Source organism: Panthera tigris, chromosome X (genome assembly GCF_018350195.1).
Source record: "Panthera tigris isolate Pti1 chromosome X, P.tigris_Pti1_mat1.1, whole genome shotgun sequence".
Classification (NCBI taxonomy): Eukaryota; Metazoa; Chordata; class Mammalia; order Carnivora; family Felidae; genus Panthera; species Panthera tigris.
The window spans coordinates 17,615,498-17,640,196 of record NC_056677.1 but is presented as its reverse complement, the minus strand read 5'-3'; the positions used below and the strand labels follow the sequence as shown (position 1 = coordinate 17,640,196).

The 24,699-nt window shown below is 36.1% G+C and overlaps 1 protein-coding gene across 4 annotated transcripts in view; it reads right to left on the bottom strand.

Moving 5' to 3' along the window:
• CNKSR2 (connector enhancer of kinase suppressor of Ras 2) overlaps positions 1 to 24,699 on the bottom strand; it is a 297,547-nt gene that overhangs the window by 4,057 nt on the left and 268,791 nt on the right. The window lies entirely within an intron of this gene.

Sequence of the window (24,699 nt, the reverse complement as noted above, 5' to 3'; positions counted from 1 at the left end):
TATCATTATACTGAGAAGCACAGAAGTGCTGATTAATAGAGCTCTCCTGGTTTAGCAATACTGAATGAGCTGGTTTTTACATTTTTCCAGACTGCATAAGATGGAATGGCATTCACTGGAGTATATTTGATTATAAAAATCTTCCAATAATGTACCATAGAAGATCATTAGGTTTCATGTGACTGCCATAGTAATGCCTGCCACATTGTAAATACAGTAAATTATCATATATTATCATTAAAAATATTGCTTTAATTAAAATGAAATATGAGAATATGTTTATGTGCAAATGTAAGGAAAAATCTGGCACATACTAAGAGAAGCTACATAGCATTTGTAAGATCTGGGAGGACAATACTGCAATTAAATATTTTTGAGAAAAAAAATTAGAGACTGGTTCAGGAAAGGAACTTAGATCTATCTGAATAAATCAAACTCCCATCTTCTTCTTTAATTGCCTGAATATTGATGTCATATCTTTCTCAACAATGATAAAGATAAACTCGGATTTTGCTTTGAGTGGTAGATAGGATTAGGGCTATATCACATTTCCTTTAATAGAGAGCCAAAGAATCCTATTTGAGGAATACTAATTATATTGGCTCAAGGAGTAAATATGGAATGTTGTTCATTCTACCATGGTCCATATGAATATTTTAGGTTTGCTGACCTAGTTAAAAAAAAATGGACTCTGTAATCGCTAATTGATAACAATACTAGTTAACACTTGTATGTGCCGGGCAGAAGGGTAAATGATTAACATTCATGATCTCTTTCAATTTTCACAATATTGAAGGTAGATGTATTTGGTTTTCATTTTACAGCAGGGAAGCACCTTGCTCAAGGACATACTTAGGAAGTGTAAATGGTGGAGCCAGAATTGCAACTGGGTAGTCTGGCTCCAGAATCCATGATTTTAACAAGAATTCTACACTGCCAATTTTGCCAGTGTTCATTTCAACTGTGTATTTAACAGTAGGTGTTGATGAATTTGTGAGGATTCCTTAAAAAGGAGCATTCTAAAAAAATGTTTGAGAGTGTACCTAAAGTGCCCCCAAAGTCCATAAACACAGTACCTTAACTTGAAAGGATCACCTTTAGGGTTAAAAAATAGCTTCATTTCAGTTTTGTACTCAAATTTTGGCGCTACTGCTGAGGTTAGCAACTAATGGTAGGTATGGTTATTGAGTCTTTCCATTAGAAAGTTCCTTGTTATCATCAGCACATGCTATCATTAATTCCTCTATAACGAATTTTTAACTTCCTAATCATGTACCTAAATTAAAACTATGAAAATACAAACACCCCTTTAAACAACAGCTTTTCAATTCTCTGTTGGCTCATCCTTGAATGTCTGCAACACCTAGAGGATTTCGAGGGATGGGTGAGTGGAGGACTGTGAAAAGGAGGGAATTGCTTTGTGAGTTAAGAGCAAGATGAAAGTAATATGGGGAATTATGACTGAGAATGGTTTGGAGCCAGGAAGGCACAAAATCATAAGGTCATTCAGAGTAACTAAATGGGAGTTGTAAAAACAGGATATATTTGAACAGCATAATTCCATTTCATAAAATCACAGGCCAGGAAAGGACCCTAAGGAATTAGTAGTCCTCATTCTTCTTGCCTCAGGGCAAGACTGCATCTAAAGCCAGATGTAATTTCGTAGAGCTGGAGTGAAGGGGGATGGAAGGCCTGACTTATGTGAATTACAGTAGTCAATGTATCAGGTGGCCTACTGTATTATTAGTTTTTCACTTTTTGAAAGAATATGAAGAAAAAAAGGGATTCAGATGAGAGTTTCAGGATTTAAGGGAGGCAGAAGTATTTTTACATTTTATAGAGTAAATTTTTATTATACAATAACCTTCCATAGTAGCTAATACTGTAGCACGTATATATTTTGTTTAAAAACATTCTTACCCAGCATTCTTTCTCCCCAGTTCTTAAAGTTTGTGGAATACTGGGCTAGGGAACTGATTTTTTTTTGGTAAAATTTCAATGTGGTTTTACTTTAAGAAGGGTAAATAAAGATTTCATATTAAAAAGTGACAAACACAGCTATTAAATAAATAAAAATGGAAAGTTTTTTTCCCCCTTCTTGCTGTTAAGGGGGAAAAAGCATTTAAGCAAAGGACAACATAATTTTGCGAAGAATCTGGTTTGACAGCTGTTAAGAAGAATTGAATATAGATTTATCTTTGGGCAGCACATTTGAACAAGGAATCACAATGAGACGGAACACAGAAACATTTCCAAGTATATTAAGGGAATAGTGCGGCTCCTATTAGAGATAAGTAAGGCTCCCCTCCCCCCCAGTCCATACACGTCATACACATATGCAACACCACAAGACAGAGCAGTGGGATGAGAAAGGATGAGGGATTGAGATGCCAGGCTACCACAAAATGCCACCAATTACTTAACATTTTAAGACCAGACAAAGAGTCCTTTTATTGTTAAAGGACGGGGGTGAGGAGCAAAGTCACATTATAAATCTGATTCACTGTGCTCAACAGTCAAAACAACACAGAACTCAACATTCAAGACAAAAACAGACCTTTATTTTCTTTTATAATTTTCAATTGGTTTCCTTGATTTTTTTTCTCAGATGAATAGCAATTAAGTCAATTGGAGCTACTGTTGCAGCTGAAAATATGAAAGCACCTTTATTTTCTTCTCGTTTTGCCCTCTTCTTCATCTCCTCACTTCTCTTCTGGTTTCTCTTTTTTCAACTTTGGCTTTTCTTATTCTAGAAGAGGCTTGCTTTCGAAGATGAGGCAAGAAGTTGTTGAGTTCGGCTTCCCAATGGACTTCCCTTCAGTGTACCAGTTCAGCCATTTGGAGCACTGGCGGAAAACCAGCTCTTTTGCAATTTGACAGAATGTTTTCTGAAAGTTGGCAGAGTGCAGAAGACCGCATGCAAACCACAGGATGCGCATAGGAACCTTCTGCAATTCCTAATGAGGAAGTGTATCAGCTGCTACAATGGAATTTTAATTTGTATCCAATTACTCAGGAATTCTGGGTCTACGGCAGGAATAAATTCCCTCCCAAATTTTATTTGTGGTTATTTTACAATATGCAAATTGATCCTGTGTCAGATGACATACTCTTCCACTTTTATTAAAAGCAAAGTGAACATATAAATTTCCTCTTTCCGATATAAAATTTCATTGATAGATTTGAGGATCACAATAAAGTCACTGATGGATTAAACTTGTATTCTGTGTTTGGGGAGGTCATTTCTGGCTGTGTCCTACTTGGCAGGGTTGAAAGAAGACCCCCTATTGTCTCATTTATACTCTAACTACACTATGAAATATGGTGACTCTAGGAATGTGGTATCACAACAGCTCACTGTCCGGCGGTCTCAGGTGGCACATGACTTCCAGGTGGTGATAAAGAAAAGTTCAAGGAAAAATATTAGCTAACGCAAAATAATACGTTGTTGGAACTTTCTTGCGAGTGGCTTATTAGCAGATGATAATGCATTTCTCATACACTGAAAGGTCTTGGGGTCGACGTATTTCCCTACATTCATGCTCAGTGGTTTCCAAACTTTTTTCAGTGTGCATCTTTACCAGTTAAAACACTTCTATTGTTGATAACCTACATATATGTATTACTGTATATTAATAGATATGCATGTTATAAAAAAGACACAGAAAATAAATTCGAAAGGACGAATTATAAAACCTGAGGAGAAATTCCAATGTTTTTTCTTCCTGAACCTTAATGGCACTGCATGTACTCTCCTTCAGAGACAGACTGTGACTTTCCCGGAGCAGAATACACCTCCTTCTCATTTGCGTTCCCCATTCTTCTACCTGGCATAGTGCCTTTTGCACCCAACGTTTAAAGTGAAGTACTCCAAAGAGGACTCCCTATCAGGTGACTGTGTAATTTTTCTGACAGTGTATTGTATAATTTCCTTCATGTTTCTTTGGTGAACGTTAAGGAGAGCATAATATAGACTTGGAGACCTAAAATTTCATGCTGGTGTTCTCCCCGTTTCCCTGACCGTGCAATGGCAATGTTGTAAGAGAGTAAAAAATAAAAATAAAACAAAACGAAATGCATATACCAACTGGGCTCTTGAAGAACCAAGCCAACAACAGATAATCAGTTCTGGTACATGTTTTGGAAGGGAACTGTGCTCTTTTAAAATTGGACAATGATGTCCTCGTGGAAACAGTTGTTCCTTCCGCAACACAGCAGGGTAATGCAGAAAGCTGGGAAAAGCTAAGTCACAAGTGAGAGAGAAGGCTGGACATAGCAGCATTAGTCACCAGTCAGATGTGAGAGGCATTCGTTCTTGTACAGCCGCAGAGTGCTCTGAGGCTTCCAGGCTGAGGGCGTCACGTATGTGGAGTACTATTCTTGTCAAGAAGGGCAATTAATATTTGCATTGAGACTCGGGAATATTTTCTGTGAATACTAATTTACTACCATGCCATAATAAACAACTTATTTATATGTAGGTGACAATTAAACGTTTAATGGGTTCAATGTAGACAGGTTTAATGCTTCTAGGTTTTATGCTAAAGATGATTATGTATTCAGGAGTTTGCACTGTAATTTGAATTGTCTTATAATTAAATATTAGATCTCTTAATTCATGTTTTTATATAAGTCCACTAGTTATGTCTAGCATTGTAAAACTGGAGGGAGGGCAGTTTGTTATATCAGAAAAAAAAAGGCAGAAGATATTAAAAGCTGGCTTTTACTTGTTGCTCTGTACCCCACCATCCTTTTCATAATTAGAAGTAATTTATATTCTTTTAGGCAAAATAATAATGATGAAAAAAATGATTTCAAGTGAGAAAAAACTTTCTTTTAAAAGAACAGCTCGAGTGAATCCTCTTTTTAAAGAACATGTGAAGCCTATTCCTGCAAGAATGACCTTGTGCTTCATCAGAATTAAGTATAGCCCATATTAGTGTCAGTCAATCCCTTCTGCACAACATGAAAGCTTACTTCCTAAAAGATGTGACAAAAGAGACAGAACTGAAGTTTATTCTACACTTCATTCTCTAAGCATGTAATTTCTGCCAAATTGTGTGGTTTACTGCCACAAATATGACAGTGGTCAAATTTTCAGGGCACTACAGTAGTTTTTATGATGAATAGTACAGATGGCAAAATCTTGGTGTCCTTGGCATTGATATATTGATCCAAAAGGAAGGTTCTTTGAAGGACAATCACAAACATAAATGACAGATTATAGATTTGCCCATAGGATATAGAAAATTTAACTAGTAGAGACATGTAGGTCAAAGTACCTTGCTCTCAGATGGGAATTCATAAAGGGGACAGTTTAAAACCAAAGCTAAGAGATGATTATATTAAAAAATCAATGTGGAGTCACCATATTCCTTAACAAGAAAAAACTAAAATTTTTCTTATCATAACAATTTACCATGACTTAAACAGAGAGAATAACCCAAGAAAATCCCACTAATATTAGATGCCAACAAAAAGCTTTTCAATGGATTTCTTCATACCACAACCATCATTTTTATATATACTTAAAAAACACATTAAAATGGTTAGAGCACAGAGGCAAGTGTAAGGCAGATCAATGTGATTTTATTCACAACACAAATTCCATTTGTGGAAAAGAAGCATAGATTACTCCTCTTTGGAAAGATATTTACTATCAAGCATACTTAGCAAATTATTTAGCTATCTAAAAAGATTTGATACCAATTGGTCATATTTTTATTTTTAAGTAATTTATATTTTTACAGGTATTCACATTATGCAATACCACACACTGCGGTGACAGGAAGGAAAAAAACATTTCCAAATACAATGTTAAATTATTTGTTCATTGCACAGTATGAAATATCCATTAATTAGCATTGAAATTATTACAGAGTGTCTTAATCCAACTAAATTAAGGAAATTTCACATCCACTACAGAAGAAAAATAAGCATTATTGAGCCATAGGGGACCCAGTTACATAGTATTAAATAATATCTGAAGCTAGTTCGAAAGACATCCAGACAAAATACTTTTTCAAAAGTGAGAACCACAGCCTATAGATTTGGAAAATTTTACAGAAAAAGAATAGCTCATGCCTGTCCTATGAGGCAACACCATTTGTATACAAGTGCCAAGAAATAAGGAGAAAGTTAGGATTTTAGCTGAGGAATCTAATAAAGCCTGGCATGAGGAATTTTCTTCATTAGTGTCACCGAAAGCAGTCTCTGTGTTGCACCTGAATACACTTTATAATAGAATAAACATAGTAAATTTCAGAGCAGGTTGTGTATACCTTGCCTTAATAGATTACACTTAATTTAGTACAATACAGCACGTCAAGTTTTAAAAATGCAAAATACACTTAATACACAGAATTTGCTTCCTCGCTTTGTCTTAAAGAGGCCACCAAAGAGTCCGTTAAATAGCCAGGGTTGTCTAGTTATCGGAGCTGATCCCTCTCCTTTCTTGGTGTCAGGAGAACACAACTGAGGTGTCACGACACACAGCCCTTCCCCGGTCAGTACCCTTCCCCTTCTGTTCTCCCATAGAAACGGCAGTTTTCTGTCACTGTGCTCCATCTTGATAGGCTTTGATCTTACGCTAGTCCCAGTGTAGGAAGCTTGCATTCTTCTTAAGAGTGGCCTGCCCCTCTTAATATCCCTTTAGGGAGGCCCCCAATCCAAAACACTTGATGATCTAACCTTTTTTAAAAGTCATTTTTCTGTTATAAACAGCAAGGACGAGGCCATTTTAGTTGCTTGCAAGAGGTTGATGTTGAGTCTGCGCCGTGCCGACTCTCTCCGATCTAAATTCTCTAAACATTAGCTTATCAATCTGTGAGTCCAATGGGTTGAGTGCCAACAGAAGTGGATCCGATTTGGCATGGAGAGGTTCTACCAACTCTCGCAGTGTATTAGCCTAATATGATAAAGCAGTGATACAATATGATGAAAGACCTGCGAGTGCCATTATTATTTCCAAAGCACATTAGTATTTGTATTAGAAATACCATCATGCAATACCCATGAAGAGAAAAGGGAAAAAAAATGGCTAGAATTGCATATGGTTTTAATACTATCATGTCTTTCTGTTGGCATGCACGTCTACTTGGCCATAAATGGGACAATTTTTGTTTTTACGTTTGGTTATTTGGAAATGCCAATCTTATGTATACAAAATAATACACAGCGCAGATACATCTTTTCCCACTTCTATACTTGTATATGCACGTATATAATTGTAATCAGAAAAGTTTAGGGTAAAAGTATGCTCCATACACATTTAAGATGATCAGTCTTTCAAGAAAATTCAACTGTATTTCTGTATGAGATCTTTCCTCGAATTCATCCAATCAAAAAGCACGAGGAAAAATTTTCTGGTCTGCCTTCTACCTAACTGCCCTCATATATATGCTACATGTGTTCATCAGTATGGCTCCAATGAGGAGGCTGCATGCTGACCAATACAAAGTGGAGAGAAATGAAAGCTCTAACAGGGTAAACACGATGAAATGGTGACTTTACACCTGAGCATTAGCCACATGCCAAGGAATTAAGAAACAACAAAAGACCAAAATTTCTAAGTGACCTGGGAAAATAAGAACAATAAGGATAACATAAACTGTAGTCTTTTTTAGTTCATTTTATTTTGGGTTTTGGGGAATCCAAATATTATCATCAGGCACAAATCAGCAATATTTTTTCTTTCTAGCCTGAGGCAGATTTTTATCTCCAGAATCCTATAGCATCCTTTTTTTGAGTTATATTAAGAAGAAGGAACAAAGTGGGAGAGGGAACAGATAAAGCATGTTGCTCATTATTACCTCCCTTAGAATGGGAAGGGGACATGTTGCCCATAGCACAGTATCTAGATAACAGAATACAGCTATTTTTTTTAAGTAGGCTTCACACCCAGCATGAGCCTGAACTCATGACTCTGAGGTCAAGACGTGAGCTGAGATCAAGAGTCAGATGCTTAACTGACTGAGCCACCCAGGCGCCCCAGAAGAACTAATTTTTATTTTATCATATCATACCCTTCTTTTGCAGAAAAGGGCCTTGGAACTAAGTAATCATGTAGGTCAAATGAAAGAAAAGACAATACTGCAATTTGTAGAAATTATAGTACTGGAACACTAACTTTGGCTTGTTTCACTTTATTACGTTAGGTCATGGAATTGCAAACAGCAAAATCAGAGGCAATCTAACCTTGAGCACAAGGTCATTTCCAAATTTAAACTGTTCTTAATTTGTCTATGCAATTCAAACAGTTTCTAAGTTGTTGTTTTGAACACATCCTTCTTTCCCCCTCAGAAACAATGTTACATGACAGGTTCAATTTCCTTGTGCACCTAACTAATAGTTAAATTTAGTTCACACTAAATCTGAAGCAGAGTCCTGGTAATTAAGTCACATTTGGTTACATTTGTGACATTGTTTCTATAGGATTGCTGAAATCTACTCGGAGACACTGGAAACACCTCATGGGAGCACCTTGCCACAGTGCAGGATGGTGGGGGAAGAAGGATGGCTACTTCAAATGGCTACAGGACCACCTGGCTGACTCGGTTGATTTTGGCTCAAGTCATGATCCCAGGGTTGGGATCAAGCCCCCATGTTGGGCTTGGCTTGGGATTCTTTCTTTCTTCTGCCCTCCCTTCTCTAAAACAAAACAAAACAAAACAAAACAAAACAAAACAAAACAAAACAAAACAAAACAAAAACAAATGGCTACAGCTAGTTCCCAGTCAGTATATATTAGCATAAAAGATAACTCCTTAGGGCAAGATGTTTATTCAACTAGCAGTGGTCAGGACCATTGGCTACCAAATCTCAGGGGTGGAGATTTGCTTATTAAACACAGATTTCTGGGCCCTACCCCTAATCTACTGTATCAGAATTTCTGGGTATGGAACTATGGAACTCAAGAATCTGTGTTTTAAGGAAGCAACCCTGGTGATTCTTGTACCCAGTGTAGTTTGTGACCTCCTGCTTCAGGACAGGCACAGAGAGATGGGCTATACTGTTGGTAGGGCTGTTTGAGTAATGGCAATTTTGTACTGCATATACAAGTAGTCTGTAAGTCATAAGTTCTACAACTATAACACTGCATATCAAAGCTCAAACAATTTTAAGGTTTTTGCTGAGGAACTGGATGCAAATGTCTTGGTCTACAGAGAATACAGGAAGATTTGGAAAACGGCTTGAATAAATTCTTTAAAACTTAAATTTTATGTAGTGTCAAATAGCTTATTTTAATTTTTGAGGCAAACAGAACAACTATAAAGATACTTCCAGACTCCAGCCCACTGAATGAACTGTACATCTGTGCATTCTGAATCTCCAGTATAAGAAGCAACGGCAGGCAGATCAGTTATGATGGACTAGTACATGGTTAATCTACATGAAATCTCTAAAATACAAAATGAACCCGCTTCATAAATGATACTGCTCCACAAAGGCCTATCTTGGACTTCTGTAAATCTCATACTTTAACTTTTTCAAGTCCCTTTCTGATTCTCAACAGTATTTCCTTTTCTTTCCCTTTGTACTTTTGTGGGGCTTTCTCTCTCTCCCTATTTCTACTCTTCTTTGCAGCTGACAACTTCATTTATCCCCAAATAGTCAAAATATTCAAACCAGTTAAAACTAATTTACTACAATGAGACTAGTTTTATTCTTGTTTTTTAAAGAGTAGGTGGAAGTTGCATGTTCTTGTAAAAAAAAAAAACAAACCTTAAATTACATGGTTCTTGATTGGTTTTTGTTTGTTTGTTTGTTTTTGGCCAGTATCCTAACTATAAAAATATCCCCAGGGCTCTTGGGAGGGCTCAGCCAGTTAAATGTCTAACTTCGGCTCAGGTCATGATCTCGAGGTCTATGGGTTTGAGCCCCGGGTAAGGCTCTGTGCTGACAGCTCTGAGCCTGGAGCCTGCTTCAGATTCTGTGTCTCCCTCTCTCTCTGCCCCTCCCCTGCTCTCTCTCTCTCTCTCTCTCTCTCTCTCGCTCTCTCTCAAAATGAATAAACATTAGACAAATTTAGAAAATATTCCCTACTTCCTGCTCTTAAAATAAACTTCACTATTTAGCAAGCTTTTAAACAATTATACTTTGAAACAACAGCAACACACCTGCATCTATGCTGCTTCAAGCACATCAGTAATATCTCTTTTTGATATATTACTTAACAAATATTTATTGAACTTCCACTCATCACTGAAACCTTCAATTGTGAGGCCACCAGCCTAGCTGTATAAAAAGAAACAGATTCTGTTTTACTGTTACTAAACCCCTTGAGAGATCAGAAAGGTGAACTCAGATGCGATACCATGTTGAGTCATGTATAAAATGACTTATTCCAGTCTGGATCCACCTCCTATGCAAAGCTCTTCACAGATTGTATCTATGTAGAAATTACTGAGTAGGATATTTTCTTTCCTTTTTGTTTCATAAATTTAAAAATCTCCTAAGGATTATTCAGATAATTAGCAGAAATAGAGATTCTAGAAACATAAGTTTCAGAAATGTAATCAGGCTTCTAATAGTGTACCTGCTAGGAATAGCAGATGATCCCTGAATCAAATGCCTGAGAATTAGATTATAGGGTAAGGACATAGGCACAAACATTTGCGAGAGAATGATTAAGTTTGAATTCAAAATAGGTGACAAAAATCGTTTCCTTAATGAATGAAAGAGAAGAAAATATGTGAAAATGGAAATAAGAAGCGCTTAAGCTTCCCAGCTTCCCAGTACTTTTCTACTTCTGGGTTCTATGGGAAAATTTGGTTCCATCTATTCCATTATCATTGAGATTGAGGGGAAATTTAAGGGCAAAGCTACTGACTACTGGTCTTAAACTGCTAGCAGATAACAAAGGTCACCAAGTGCAGACATCCAAACAACACTGTAGAGTTCTCAGGAGAGTAGAACCGGTTTGTGTGCTTTAAAAAAATTTGTTTAACATTATTATCTGGAGCCTCACCTTTTAAATGTGTGTTCAGATTTAGGTTTTTCTTTTTGAAAAACAGGAATATCTAACACCATGAATTGATAATCAGTGATACTTTTCTCAGTGTCAGTATTGGAAAGAATGGGCTGACACCTTGGTTCAGAATGTTCGAACCAAGAGACTTGTTCATTGTGGCTTGAGTAAGTAGTATCTGTCCAAATTTTGAGGGCCTATTTTCTTGTAAAGGTTTAAGTTCAAAAAGACAGAATATCAGATTTTTAAAAAATTTCTTTGCTTATTTTTTATTTAATACCATAGGGGAAAGGAACTGGAAAGTCTTTATTTTATGATTGAGAAATAAAATTTTCACAACAAAGTATTCTTTTTTTAAAAAAATAAAGTGATAAGTAGTAAAAAGTAATACAGTTTGTTCTTATACTTAAAGCACTTATGGAGATCTTTAAATAGCAATTCCAGGTAAAATAAAATATTTGATAAACCTAGCCACAGGCAAAACAGATAAGGAAATACTGTTTCCATATAATTAGAATGTTCCTCTAAATTGCCAAATCACAGTTCTCTCTGTGTATAATTCATCGGAGACAGTATTTCCTTATGAAAGTAGTATCTCATTGTAATGTACCTATTACTATACTATGACATTAGAGTGCACTTAGGCTTAATTAGTTATTATGAGTATACCACTTATTTTGGCTTTTTCTACCTGCATTAAAAACCACTATCTGAAATAGAGGCACATCTAAACTACCCTTTAAATGTAACATATATTAGCAATCACTGAAAAGGTGTTTTATATTTAATAGTCACAAAAGTACCTAATATGTTAATTTAGTTTGCCACCAGTTTATTTTCAATGAAGTGTCCATAGATAGTTCAGAAGAATGTACTCTGGAATTTTACCACATTATATTGTCATCCTAAATATCACCAATCAGACTTTAAAATAGAAAATGGGAGGAATTCATTTTTATAGATACGTATTAGTTAATGAGGATTTAATGGATGCCTATGGGTATGTATACTCTATCAAATGTATGGGTATGTATACTATATCAAATGTTAGGGATAAATAAACAAACATGAGAGTCTGATTTCAAAAAGTTCATGGTGTAGTTGTATGACCTTTCTCCATTTGTCTTAAAATTTTATAGTTAAGAATTATCAATAAAATAAAGTTCTACTTTATTATATATATATATATATATATATATACACACACACACACACATATGTTATATATATACATACACACACATACATGTATACAGACTCAATTATATGACTATAATTATACAATTGTCCTAATAATGTATATTATATGTAATCATAATATATATAATTACATTAATAACATTGTATGGATATATTAATTTTAATTGATAAATACAATTGGAATACATAGAAAATAAAAATACTCAAAATTTAGGGCACATTTAAAGAAGACAATTAAAACATAACTGTATATATGTATGTGCTGAGTTCTGATGCTTACAATAGACTTCAAAAATGAAGGGGATCATAAAATGCCAACCCAAAATATGCCACTTTGGCATAAGGATTATTTTGAGCTGAAGGTAACTAAGAAGGAGTAAACACAGAAAGACCTTTGGCTATTCCCTGATCTGCCTAAAAGCAGGACATAAACTTCCCTTTGTAAAGGTGTTCTTCATCTCCTCTTCCATACCAGGAGAAGAACACCCTTATCACTGGAGAAAAAAGAAAACTGACATTAAGATGGTTTGCACCAACACACCTTACTAAAATAACCTTTATCTTCCATTATTTTCCCCCATATGTTTACTTTTCCACAATTCACAGCCTAGAAGCCCCAACCCCTTTCCTTTATCTTGTCACTTCTCTACTATTTACTGTCCTTTGTTAAAATGGTATATAAGCTTCCACGTCTAACTACCTCTTTGGGTCTTGTCTTCACTTCTTTTCTTTGAAGGCCTCTGTGCAGATAAAAATTAAAATGCTAACATAGAATAAAATGTATATTTTCTTCTGTTAATCTGTCATTAGTTTAATTTGCAGGCCCCAGGCAAAAGAATCTAACAAGACAGAGGATGAAAAGTTTTTTTCCTACTCTATAAAATATTGAGGTCATTCTTTAACCATTCTATACTAATTCACCCATATTTTAAAATATTTCATAGATAAAATTATTTTGAGATTATTTAAAAATCATGTTAAACTCCCATGAGATAACCTTAATAAAAAGACACCCATTCCTAGAAAATTTTTCTTTACAGCAACGTGGGTGGACGGCAGCTTATTGGCAGAATGGGTTGCTATTGCAACCTATTTTATGATTAATAATTATTTATTTTTGGGACTCATGGGTGGCTCAGTCGGTTAAGCGTCCAACTTCGGCTCAGGTCACGATCTCACGGTCCGTGAGTTTGAGCCCCGCGTCGGGCTCTGTGCTGACAGCTCAGAGCCTGGAGCCTGCTTCGGATTCTGTGTCTCCCTCTCTCTCTGACCTTCCCCCATTCATGCTCTGTCTCAAAAATAAATAAACATCAAAAAAATAAACAAATAATTATTTATTTTAGAATAATCTCTAAAATTCTCATTTCCAGATGTAATAGCTACAGAGGTAACATAGTTGAAGTCTGAGACATGAACCCACTATAGGAAATAGACTTTTTTATACCAAATATTTTTAATTTGAGAATTTTTTTAATGGTTTATTTCAGTAAGCTCTACATCCAATGTGGGTCTTGAACTCAACGACCCAGAGATCGAGAGTCATATGCTCTTCTGACTGAGCCAGGCAGGTGCCCCAATTTATGAGAATTTTCAACCTCTACTACCACCTTACATGATTATAGTAAAAGGATATAATTAAATAGGTCATATTCACTCCAGATGATAACTGGTATGAAATCGCTCAGTGGTAAGAACTGCCAATGGGGTGAACAGGTAAATGATACTGACAACACTTCATCTGTTACTATATCTGGTCTGCCAAAATGAAAAGGCAAACTGGGGCCAACTATATCTCAGTTGGTTTCTTGTCTATTTCTTTCAGTGGGTTTTTCTGTAGTACTTATAACCCTTTTAGGAAATTCTCTTTGCTACCTGATAAACACGCTAAAAAGCAGTTCCAATCTTATCTAAACCTGAACCACTTATGTGACTAGATAGTAAAAAATGTCTTCAGAACACTAGTTATACTTCTGTGACCCAACCTATTTGATTTGCCCATCACATTTGACTTGAATGTTCCAAATTGGACATTTTGGAATAAAAGGTAAGGGTATTAAGGGTATCTGTACCTGGGGAGTGGGGGTTATAAAGATACATTTAGCATGTTCACTCCATCAGAATCTAATCAAAGTAAACAAAGGACTTTGCTCTATGGCTTCTGCCAAGTTTCTGATCAGCACACATGATTGTGATAGATAAATTTTGATGCTATGCAAATTGTACTGTTGCCTAAGCTTCTTTAGTAAGTAGGCAATCAATGGCAGAACTTTATTCTTAAAGATTTGATCCAAAATAAATGAAGACATATATATTTTTAAATTAGTAGTAACAAAGATCTTTGTGAAGTTTTGCTTTATGGAGTCTGCCCTATTCTTATTCTAATACTAAACTAATTTACTATCCTCAAAGTGTTGCCATGTTTTAAAAAATATTTCATTTTATCTTATCTTACTTTGTTTTATTTTAGAGAGGCAGAACGTGAACAGGGGAGAGGGGTAGAAGGAGAAAGAGAGAGAATCCCAAGCATGCTCCATGCTCAGTGCAGAGTTCAACGTGGGGCTCCATCCCACCACCTTGGGATCATGACCTGAGCCGAAATCAAGAGTGGGACACTCAAGTGACTGAGCCACTCAGGTGCCCCAAAGTACTGCCATCTTGATATTGGTGGGATTACTTCTATTAAAAAATATCATTATCAGTTCCAGTATCATGACATCCCTTGAGACTGAGGGGAAAAAGAGGTACTGATCTGCCAAGGTGAGTAAAATATTAATTTTTGGGGGGGTAACCTGGGTGGCTTATTCGGTTAAGCTTCCAACTTTGGCTCAGGTCGTGATCTCACGGTTCATGTGTTTGAGCCACGCACCAGGTTCTCTGTCCACAGCACCCGCCCCCCCGCCCCTCTCCAGCTTTTGTGCTCACAGTCTCTCTCTCTCTCTCTCTCAAATATAAATAAACATTAAAAAAATAAATTCTTTTCAACCAGAGTACATCAAAGCATGTGTAGAGTTGTGGGGGCGCCTGTGTGCACGTTTTGGAGTAGAGGAAGAAAAAGTAATTCTTATGTTAAAAATTTAAAGACCTGGGGCGCCTGGGTGGCTCAGTCAGTTAAGCGTCCTACTTCAGCTCAGGTCATGATCTCACAGTCCGTGAGTTCAAGCCGCGTGGGACTCTGTGCTGACAGCTCAGAGCCTGGAGACTGCTTCGGATTCTGTGACCCCTGGATTCTAGGGAGGAAGATGGCGGCGTAGTAGGACGCTGGGCTCACCGCGTCCTGCGGGATGCTTAGATTCCACCCACAACTGCCTAAATAACCTGGATTCTGTGACTCCTTCTCTCTCTGCCCCTCCGCCTCTCACGCTCTGTCTGTCTCTCTCTCTCTCTCAAAAATAAATAAACATTAAAAAAAACATTTATAAATATTTAAAGACCTTATCTCCTTTCATGCTATAACATTGTTTATGATTGTAGAAGCTTGAAATAGACTTCTGCTTACTTTTTCTGGGTGAGCTTACAATATTACAACATTTACAATATTCACTTTCCCTCTTTAATAACTTCAAAATGGCTTGTTACTGACCTCCTTGGCATGCCAACCTGATACTTGGGATTATTTCCTCATTAACAACACTGGCAAGAAGAAACTGCTCTAGGGGGCCTTGCCAACTAAATTTTGTAGCAATAACGATAACCAAAAATACCTTTCCCAGCAAAACAAGTGACAAAAAAGGTCAAAGAGAAAATTCAAGGGACGTAGATAAGAACCGAAAATTGTATCTTGGGGTGCCTGGGTGGCTCAGTCGGTTAAGTGTCTGACTTCAGCTCACGTCATGATCTCACGGCTTGTGGGTTTGAGCCCCGCATTGGGCTCTGTGCTGATAGCTTGGAGCCTGGAGCCTGCTTCGGATTCTGTGTCTCCCTCTCTCTCTGCCCCTACCACCCCGCTCTCAAAAATAAACATCAAAAACATTAAAAAAAAATGTATCTTAACAGTTACTTATCATAATTCCTATTTTTCTTTACCTCAAATCTATTACAAATCTAATTTCCCACCTTAATCAATAATAGTTTCATATTCTCTCTTATTTTTCATTCCATAGTTATTACACCATAAACTATTATCATAAATCCCCATTGTTAAAGTCTTCTGCATATTATGATATTGAAATTATGACATTTAAGTACTCAAAATGTACTGCATAAATGGTAAGAAGAAACATTATTTTGGTAAAAATCACTATCAAATCATGTTTCTTAGAAATATAGCATGGATAGGGGCGTGGGGGTGACTCCTGGTTAAGCGCCCGACTTTGGCTCAGGTCATGATCTCACGGTTTGTGGGTTCGAGCCCCACATCGGGCTCTGTGCTGACAGCTCAGAGCCTGGAGCCTGCTTCGGATTCTGTGTCTCCTTCTTTCTCTGCCCCTCCCCCACTCATGCTCTGTTCCTCTCTGTCTCTCAAAAAAAGTGTTAAAAAATTAAAAAAAGAAATGTAGCGTGGATGTAAAGAAATAAGCACAAACATCCATCTTAGCAAAAAAATCAGAAGTTAGAATGAGTATTCAAACTCAACCTTAGTTGTCTTGAAATTATTTTGGATCAGCAAACTCATCGTGCATTTGGGATGGAAAACTATAGAATCTAAGAACATATGAAGAATACTTTTCAAAAATGCCCTATTATGTTCTCTCTCTCTCTCTCAAAAAACAAAACAAGACAAAACAAAACTTAAAGAAGCAAACACCTGGGTGGCTCAGTCGGTTAAGCATCCGACTTTGGCTCAGGTCATGATCTTACAACCGTGAGTTCGAGCCCCACATCAGGCTCTCTGCTGTTAGCACAGAGCCTGCTTCGGATTCTCTGTCCCCTCTCTCTCTGTCCCTCCCCTGCTCATTCTCTCCCTCTTTCTCTCTCTCTCTCTCAAAAAAAAAAAAAAAAAAAACAACTGAAAATTCCCTATTATATAGGAATTTCATTTTTTTCCCTCCTGAAAAAATTGTATAGCACTTTCCTTTTAAAGAAAGTAAGTTTTACTAAAGAGTTAGAGATATGCTGACTCTCAGCATTCTTGTGGACAAATACAAATGACTTTATAGCTACTGCAAAAGGTTTCCAGCTATATCTGTGTTTAACATTTAGCATCTCATGTTGAATTCCACACTCATCAGTGTAATTACAGAAAACTAGAATCATACAGGGACTTCATTAGGATGATAGCTCATTTTGCAAGATACAAATGTTTGAAATGTCAGAAGGTTCTCTGTATCATACAACTTAATTTGTATTCAAATATAGGAATAAATTGCTAACTTCCTGCTAGTGAACAAAACAAAAAACCTAATTATACTAATACATTTGTTTTCCATTTATAAATTAATGAATTCATAGCAACTTTGTGATGTTAGCTTATTTATAATATCCTGAAAAAATTAAGGACAATTCCATATTTCACTGAAGCCAGGCTTTAAAAAAATTCCTATTTAGTGTATTTACATGAAAACAAGGACCATGCTACCTTCTCTAGGGTAAAAAAAAAAATCAAACAAAGGATAAGAATTTGTAAGGATGTGCAAATCAAGGGGTGAATTTGGGATTCTCAAGTTCCACTTAAGATTCCCTTACCATCTCTTTTGACTGGTGCCACTGGGTGGAGGGCATGGAGCAGCTATGGTGTAATTAGTATCTCCTTCACAAATATGATTATCAAAAAACTCTGTAGAACTTTGGCCCTTTTTGTGATACTGGTGTGTATATAACACACATACACACACACAGGACCACATTACTACCACAATAAGACAAAATTGAAAAATTGCAAAAAAGGATACATTACAATACAGTTGTACTGGTGTATATGATCTGCCAGAAATAATTCACCAGATCTATCTGGCTGTGTTATACTGGATTTATAGTGATAAATGACACCAATCCTTTCTTGTTAAATCCATGTATAGTTATGATCAAATTTCTAGAATGACTTCTCACACATATTTTATTGTGAGCAAGTGAAAAACTAATTTAAAAGACACCAACACTGGATTTAGAAACAAATTTGCACAATTCCACACTCAAATTAAAAGCAGCATTTTAAGACCACCATAAAAGTATACGTTAAGTGTGTCTACTATTAGGTAAAACTGTCACATAATTTGAAATGAAACATTACTCTCTAGTAATTGACTATGCAGAATATACGCCATAAATAAACACAAAATCAGAACTTGACCAAGGAAAGTGTCATGATGACATTTTCTTTCTCTTTATTGTAAATCTTCAGCACAGGACTAGAAGGCCTGTTTTCTCTTTGTGGAAAATCAATATACTTCAAAGGCAGAAGCAGGAACTCTTCTTTAACAAAACAATGCACTTTAATTGTAGAAGGCCTTGGTTTCCAAGGCCTTAGTTTTAGCCATACTAGGAATGGTTTCAGATCTTAGTTGTGTGGGCAGATCTGGTCTCCATGGTAATGAAAAAGTAAACCTGGGAAGTGTAAAGAACTGTGGTACATTGCTCCCCATAGAAACAGACAAGCTGAAATCAAATGCAGCTTCTGTATGTAGCACTGACAAAGCCTGAAGCTTCAGTGTACTGGTACTGTACTTCAGGAGTTGCCATGGCAATCTTCTAAGGAAGGTGGGTTACAGATACCCACATCAGTTACTACTGAAATGTCAAATCAAAAGCCAATTCTCAAGTAGTAATTTATTCATTAGTTTCTGAATTTGGTTTTCTTAAATAGCATCTAGGAGTTTGATAGAGACCTTGTTGTTTTTAAAAAAGTCATATAATCTAATTAGAACTCCTTTTTAAAAAATTCTAAGAAATATCCCTGAACAACTTTTACTCTTCTTCAGTTTAGTGTAAACATTCTGAAGGCAAATCAATTTAGCTTGTTAGCTTAGTAATAACAAGGATTGTGATACTAACACATTTCTGGTTTGCTTTTCACTTCGTAAAGTGCTTCTACATACAATATTGTAAAAGAAAATGCAGAAACTGTGAGATTTTCACTAGAGTTCGCTTTGGTAATTTCCAAATTTGGTAATTTGGTAATTTGATACTACTTACTGTATAGGAAAAGTGAGAAATTAGACGTTGGAAACATATGTAAGTGTGAATATTGCATGTGTTAATAGTTCCTTGGCTGACTTTCTGGGTTCGTAAGCGAATAGGAAGTAATGTTTTATCACGAGAGAAGACCAAGCAACCCACAAAACCTCGGACTTGGCATCTGTGAAGAGGAACTGGGAAAATCAGTGGCATCTCCTGACTGTACCCCTGAATCTGTGGCTTTCCTTCCACTCCCTACTTCCACCAAAAGATTCAAAAATAAATAAAAAGATCCATTAGCTGATTTAAAAAAAGGCAGAAATATTTGGATTGTTTCAAGGAAGATGGATAAAGAGGAACCTGGAAGGAAAAACTGCAATAAAAACTTTGGCTACCATATGAAATACTTTTCAAATTGGTCTCAAGACTTAATTCTTCACAAGTAGCAATTTTTTTCTAATATCCCAATATTAACTTGGCACAAATTAGCTGTAAAAGGAATCCTGTCAAACTTGAATATATGAAAAAAGACTTTTGACTCAAGTGGTGTAGTCAAGTTGTTTCACTGATTACATATGTCATAGTACACGATTTTGGGATACTCATAAGTTAAAAATGGAAAGTACACTAATTACAATTTTTAGTAATAAAAGGTAAAGTGGTACACAGGTTTTGCCTTACTTGATAGAGCATATTAATAATGATTTTGACCTGCTGTAATAAAATGTAAAAATTTAGTTTCTTTTATATAGATCAAACATGACACATTTTGCTAAGTTTTAACCTGAATTAAAGTGATAAATCTGAGGAGGCAATAAGTGGTTGAGAGCATTCACTCTGCTGTCAGGATGTCTTAGTCTGAATCTCAGATCTGCTATTAACTAGCTGGGAGTCCTGGATCATGTTCTTTAAACTGTGTCCTCATCTAGAAGATGACAGTGACAATATTTACTTCTTAGGGTTGTTGTGAGGATTAAATGAGCTATATTATATAAGGACATCAGCTACTAGTTAGGTCTCATTTAAATCAGCTATTATTTGGATAGATTACTGTTCACTAAACATAGGAGATTTAAACAAAATGCACCACACTATAGATGTATTGGCTTTACCTCAGGGAAGGCAATTGTATTTTAGTGTTTCTTCCATGTGGAAAGATATCTTCTCTCTCTACATGGGAAAATAATGAAAGATTCAGATTTATGAGCAAGCCTAGCTTTGCAGATTGCATTTCAAGTCCAGACTATGTAGCATACCTTTATAGAAAAGATAAATCCCTAAAATGTCTTTCATTCAACAGACAAGTATAGTTCACACGAAGGAAAAAAGAGTTCTCCTGAGACACCATTGAAAGTAGAGGGCAAATACATGTAATTCAGTCATTCCATTCAGAATGCCCTTGATATCATCTTTAAAATTATTTTATTCAAAGACTGATCAGTTAACGATGCTGTAAACCTGAATGAAGCAGGTTAATTCAAGACTTACTTTAGAGCTGAGGTAGCAAGTTAAAACATCTTCAATTTTCACTTCCTTATAATAGAAGTTATGTTCATCGAATATATTTCACTTAACAACTGAAATACATAATGAATCATAATAATTAAATGGGATTTATTTCCTATATCAATGGGTATTTTCCTCTTGCAATTAGATAGCTTACTTTAGATACTAATGTGGCAAAGTATTCTAAGTATTTTTTTTTCTTCAAGATGCAAACATAAAAGTGAGATATTGAAGACTGTTTTGAAATAAGTGCCCTCTTTGTTGGTTCTTGCTGTAAAATCCTAAAACACCACACATTTCAACTTGTCGTCATGGTGAATCACGTCACCTCTGAAGTATTACAGTTTTTCTTGATTCCAGTTTCCTCTCCTTCTATCTTTTCTATTATGTCTAATCTTTGATCTCAAGAACACAGCCCTCTCCTGAATTCACTTCCTTATCCAATCTGGACCGCTCTGACTAGACCCTTCAATTTCTTCATCCTCTTGAAAATGTACTATACATACACTTTACAGAAATCAACCATCTTCTTTCTTATTCCTGCCTGGCCACTAAACAATGCTAGAGAAAACAGTATATCCAAGCTGACTGGCACCATTCTAAATTTGATTTCTGACTTTTGGTCATTCAGGACTACTTGGCAGATCAGTTGTTAGTGGTTGGTTAGCTCAATTTCCAATTCCCCATTGGGGGTGCTCCAAACTTCCATTAGACTCTTCAAGCCTTACTGTCTACCTGTTGATCTTCCAGTCAGTAGCAGATACCTTTTTGCCTCCACATTTGTCTCTCTCATCTGAACTGCTGAAATAATTTTCTAACTGGTCTCCCTATCACTTGCATTCTCTCACATCAATACATCTTCCACACTGCCATCAGAGTGACCTTGCTGAAACTGATATCTGATTTTGTCATCTTCCTAAGGAGATCTCCACAGGCTCTCCATCATGTTTTTTTGAGAAACATATTCTCTAAATTACTTTTCTCCCCCCTCTCCCTCTCTGTCTGCCTTCCCCCGCTTATGCTCTCTCTCTCTCAAAATAAATGAATTAAAAAAAATAAATTATTCTTTTTTTCCATTTCTGCCCTTGTTGATGCTTTTTTTTTTTACCACATAGAATGCACCCCTCCCTTTTTTTCCCTCTTGGTTAAATTTTACTGATCCAGCTCAGATGTTATATCCTCCTTGAAGCCTTGTCTGATTTCACAAGATAGAAATAATCAAGACTTCTTAAGGGCTTTTGTGGAACTTAACATGTTTATCTTTGAAAACACTTAATATGCTATACTGTTACATATGGATGTTTTTCTCTCCCATTAGATGACAAACATTGATTACGTGATTTCAAAAAAATCTTTGTTTTTCCAGCACTTGGCAGAGTGGGTACTCAAAACATTGTGGCTGCTCCATAAATACCACTTGAATTGAATTAAATAATTAAAATACATTTTAATTTAATGTCTAAGAATATGAAATGTAAGCTGAACACTAAATAAAGAGCTGTACTGAACAACTTGGTAAGAAGCTTTACCTCACTAGATTTTCAATTCTAGTAAAAAGATCTACATCAAGTCTTTGATGTGAACTATGTGGCAGAGGAGAGAACCTTAGGAAGATAGGTCACTGAGGTTAAAGACTGCTATTTATGGCACTGTTATGTCAAGAAAGAATGATCTAGACCTTATATGAAGTGATAGTCTAACCACTGCCAAAGGGTGTTTTCTTTGAATGACCTAGATTGTCAAGTTATTCACATGTCATTCATACTAGAAGTAGATGAGGTGAGTCAGAATCTCACTGAGGATGAATTTTTAATTATAAATATAGCTACAACTACACTCTCTAAAGGTCCTCTGTTGACAGAGGCTGATTAGAAGGAACTACTGCCAAAAAAAGTCTTATCACTTTGCTACACTAAAGAGATATTATAAGGGCTTGTAGCCAAACTGCCTGAAAAGGGTTTATTGCCATGTCTAAAATTTACTCTTTAAGAAGATTTTTTGAATGACTAGATTTCGGTACCACATGGATCAGGTACAATAGATACAATTATGACATAACCATTAGTTACTATTTTAAAATGCCATATTACACATCTATTCATCTCAGTATTTCCATAAAATATTGAGAATTTAACAGAAAAAGAGTAGCCAAAATTTACCCAAAGATTTGAGTGATTTACCCATTTGTTCATTCCTTTTTAACTTTTAGAATATAACGTACTTTTATTTTAATAATCATTGAAAGCTGGATTGAGATCATCTTAATTCTAAATAAGCATTCTCCAATCACTAAAAATATCTGATTTCTTATATCACTGGATCACTCAAGAGGCTTTTCTAAAGATTCAGTCACTTATTAGAGATAATTATAACATAGTTTCACAAACCTAATGGCTTATATCATTCACACTTTCATTTAATTGGGCAATAACTACCTGAATATGAGCTACCCAATATGAGCTATTGGGGGTAATATCCAAGCATGTCAGATACAAACAACCTCTGATTTTAGAAATTGAGCAATGGATAGAATAAAAGCTTGGTTAGGCAAATAAATTAATACATCATAATTGTACTTAACTTGGAAACCAATGGAACAAGTCACGATTGCAAACTCAAGGGCAACCTATTCCTTTTCTGATATGAATCCTTTTCCAGATTGCTCCCATTCTTTATCCTTAAGAATTATAACTTTATAGGCACAATACTCATCATTTTAACTCTGTGAAAGTCAACTGCAAATATAATAAAGTGTTCTTGAGTTTTTTTTTTTAAATTTTTTTTAACGTTTATTTATTTTTGAGACAGAGAGACAGAGCATGAACAGGGGAGGGGCAGAGAGAGAGGGAGACACAGAATCGGAAGCAGGCTCCAGGCCCTGAGCCATCAGCCCAGAGCCCAATGCGGGGCTCGAACTCACGGACCGTGAGATCGTGACCTGAGCCGAAGTCGGCCGCCCAACCGACTGAGCCACCCAGGCGCCCCTGTTCTTGAGTTTTTACTCATTGGTCAGATATATGATGTGTTAAAAACATGTGGTTTATGACTGCTTTTATGATTCACCTTTGGGATATTAACCAGCCCTCTTTATTAGGCTTTTGATGACTGACTGTAAAAAAACAAACTGCATTGTCTTTTTTCCTTCTTTTTTTTTCTTTTTCTTTTTTAAACTTAAGACACAGAGTAAAATAGAAGAGCTTTGCATTTTGTAAAAATAGTGTAACTGGCTTAAAGCTCCTGGTTTGGTGTTAATCATCTCAGTATACTAAAAAGATATTTCTGAATATCAGTAATGCGTAGAACTTCCTCACACATTTCACAAGTTGAAGACTGTGATATGATGTCACCAGCGGAAATATTACTGATGTTTAAATAGTGCGTCACTCGTGTTATTTGGCTCTCTCATTATCACTGCTGGAGTGTATTTATTAAACTCTAAAAACCTGGGGTGCCGGTGGCTCAGTTGGTTAAGCGACAGACTTCAGTTCAGGTCATGATCTAATGGCTCCTGAGTTCAAGCCCTGCATCGGGCTCTCTGCTGTCAGCACAAAGCCTGCTTTGGATCCTCTGTCTCCTTGTCTCTCTGCCCCTCCCCTGCTTGCATTCACTTTCTCTCTCTCTCTCAAAATAATTAAACCTTTGAAAAATAAAACTTTCTTTAAAAAAACTCTAAAAACCTGAAAGTGATTTATAAACTCACAGCTCAAATGAATAGGTGGAATTACTAAATTTTGGCTGGAATTATAGAAGAATAGTTATTCCATTCTCTTTTTCATTCTCCTTATTATAGTTGATCAGAAATCAATTTTTGGACACCCATGTCTTTCTTCCTCCAACAGTATACAGTATTTTGTAAGCCATAAATCCCGCAAATAGTTTTAATCAGTATTTGTTTAGTCTTGGTTCCATGACAATGAGGTACAGGCTATAAACCTTGTTTAACACACGCATGCTCAATGAACTATAGGCATGCA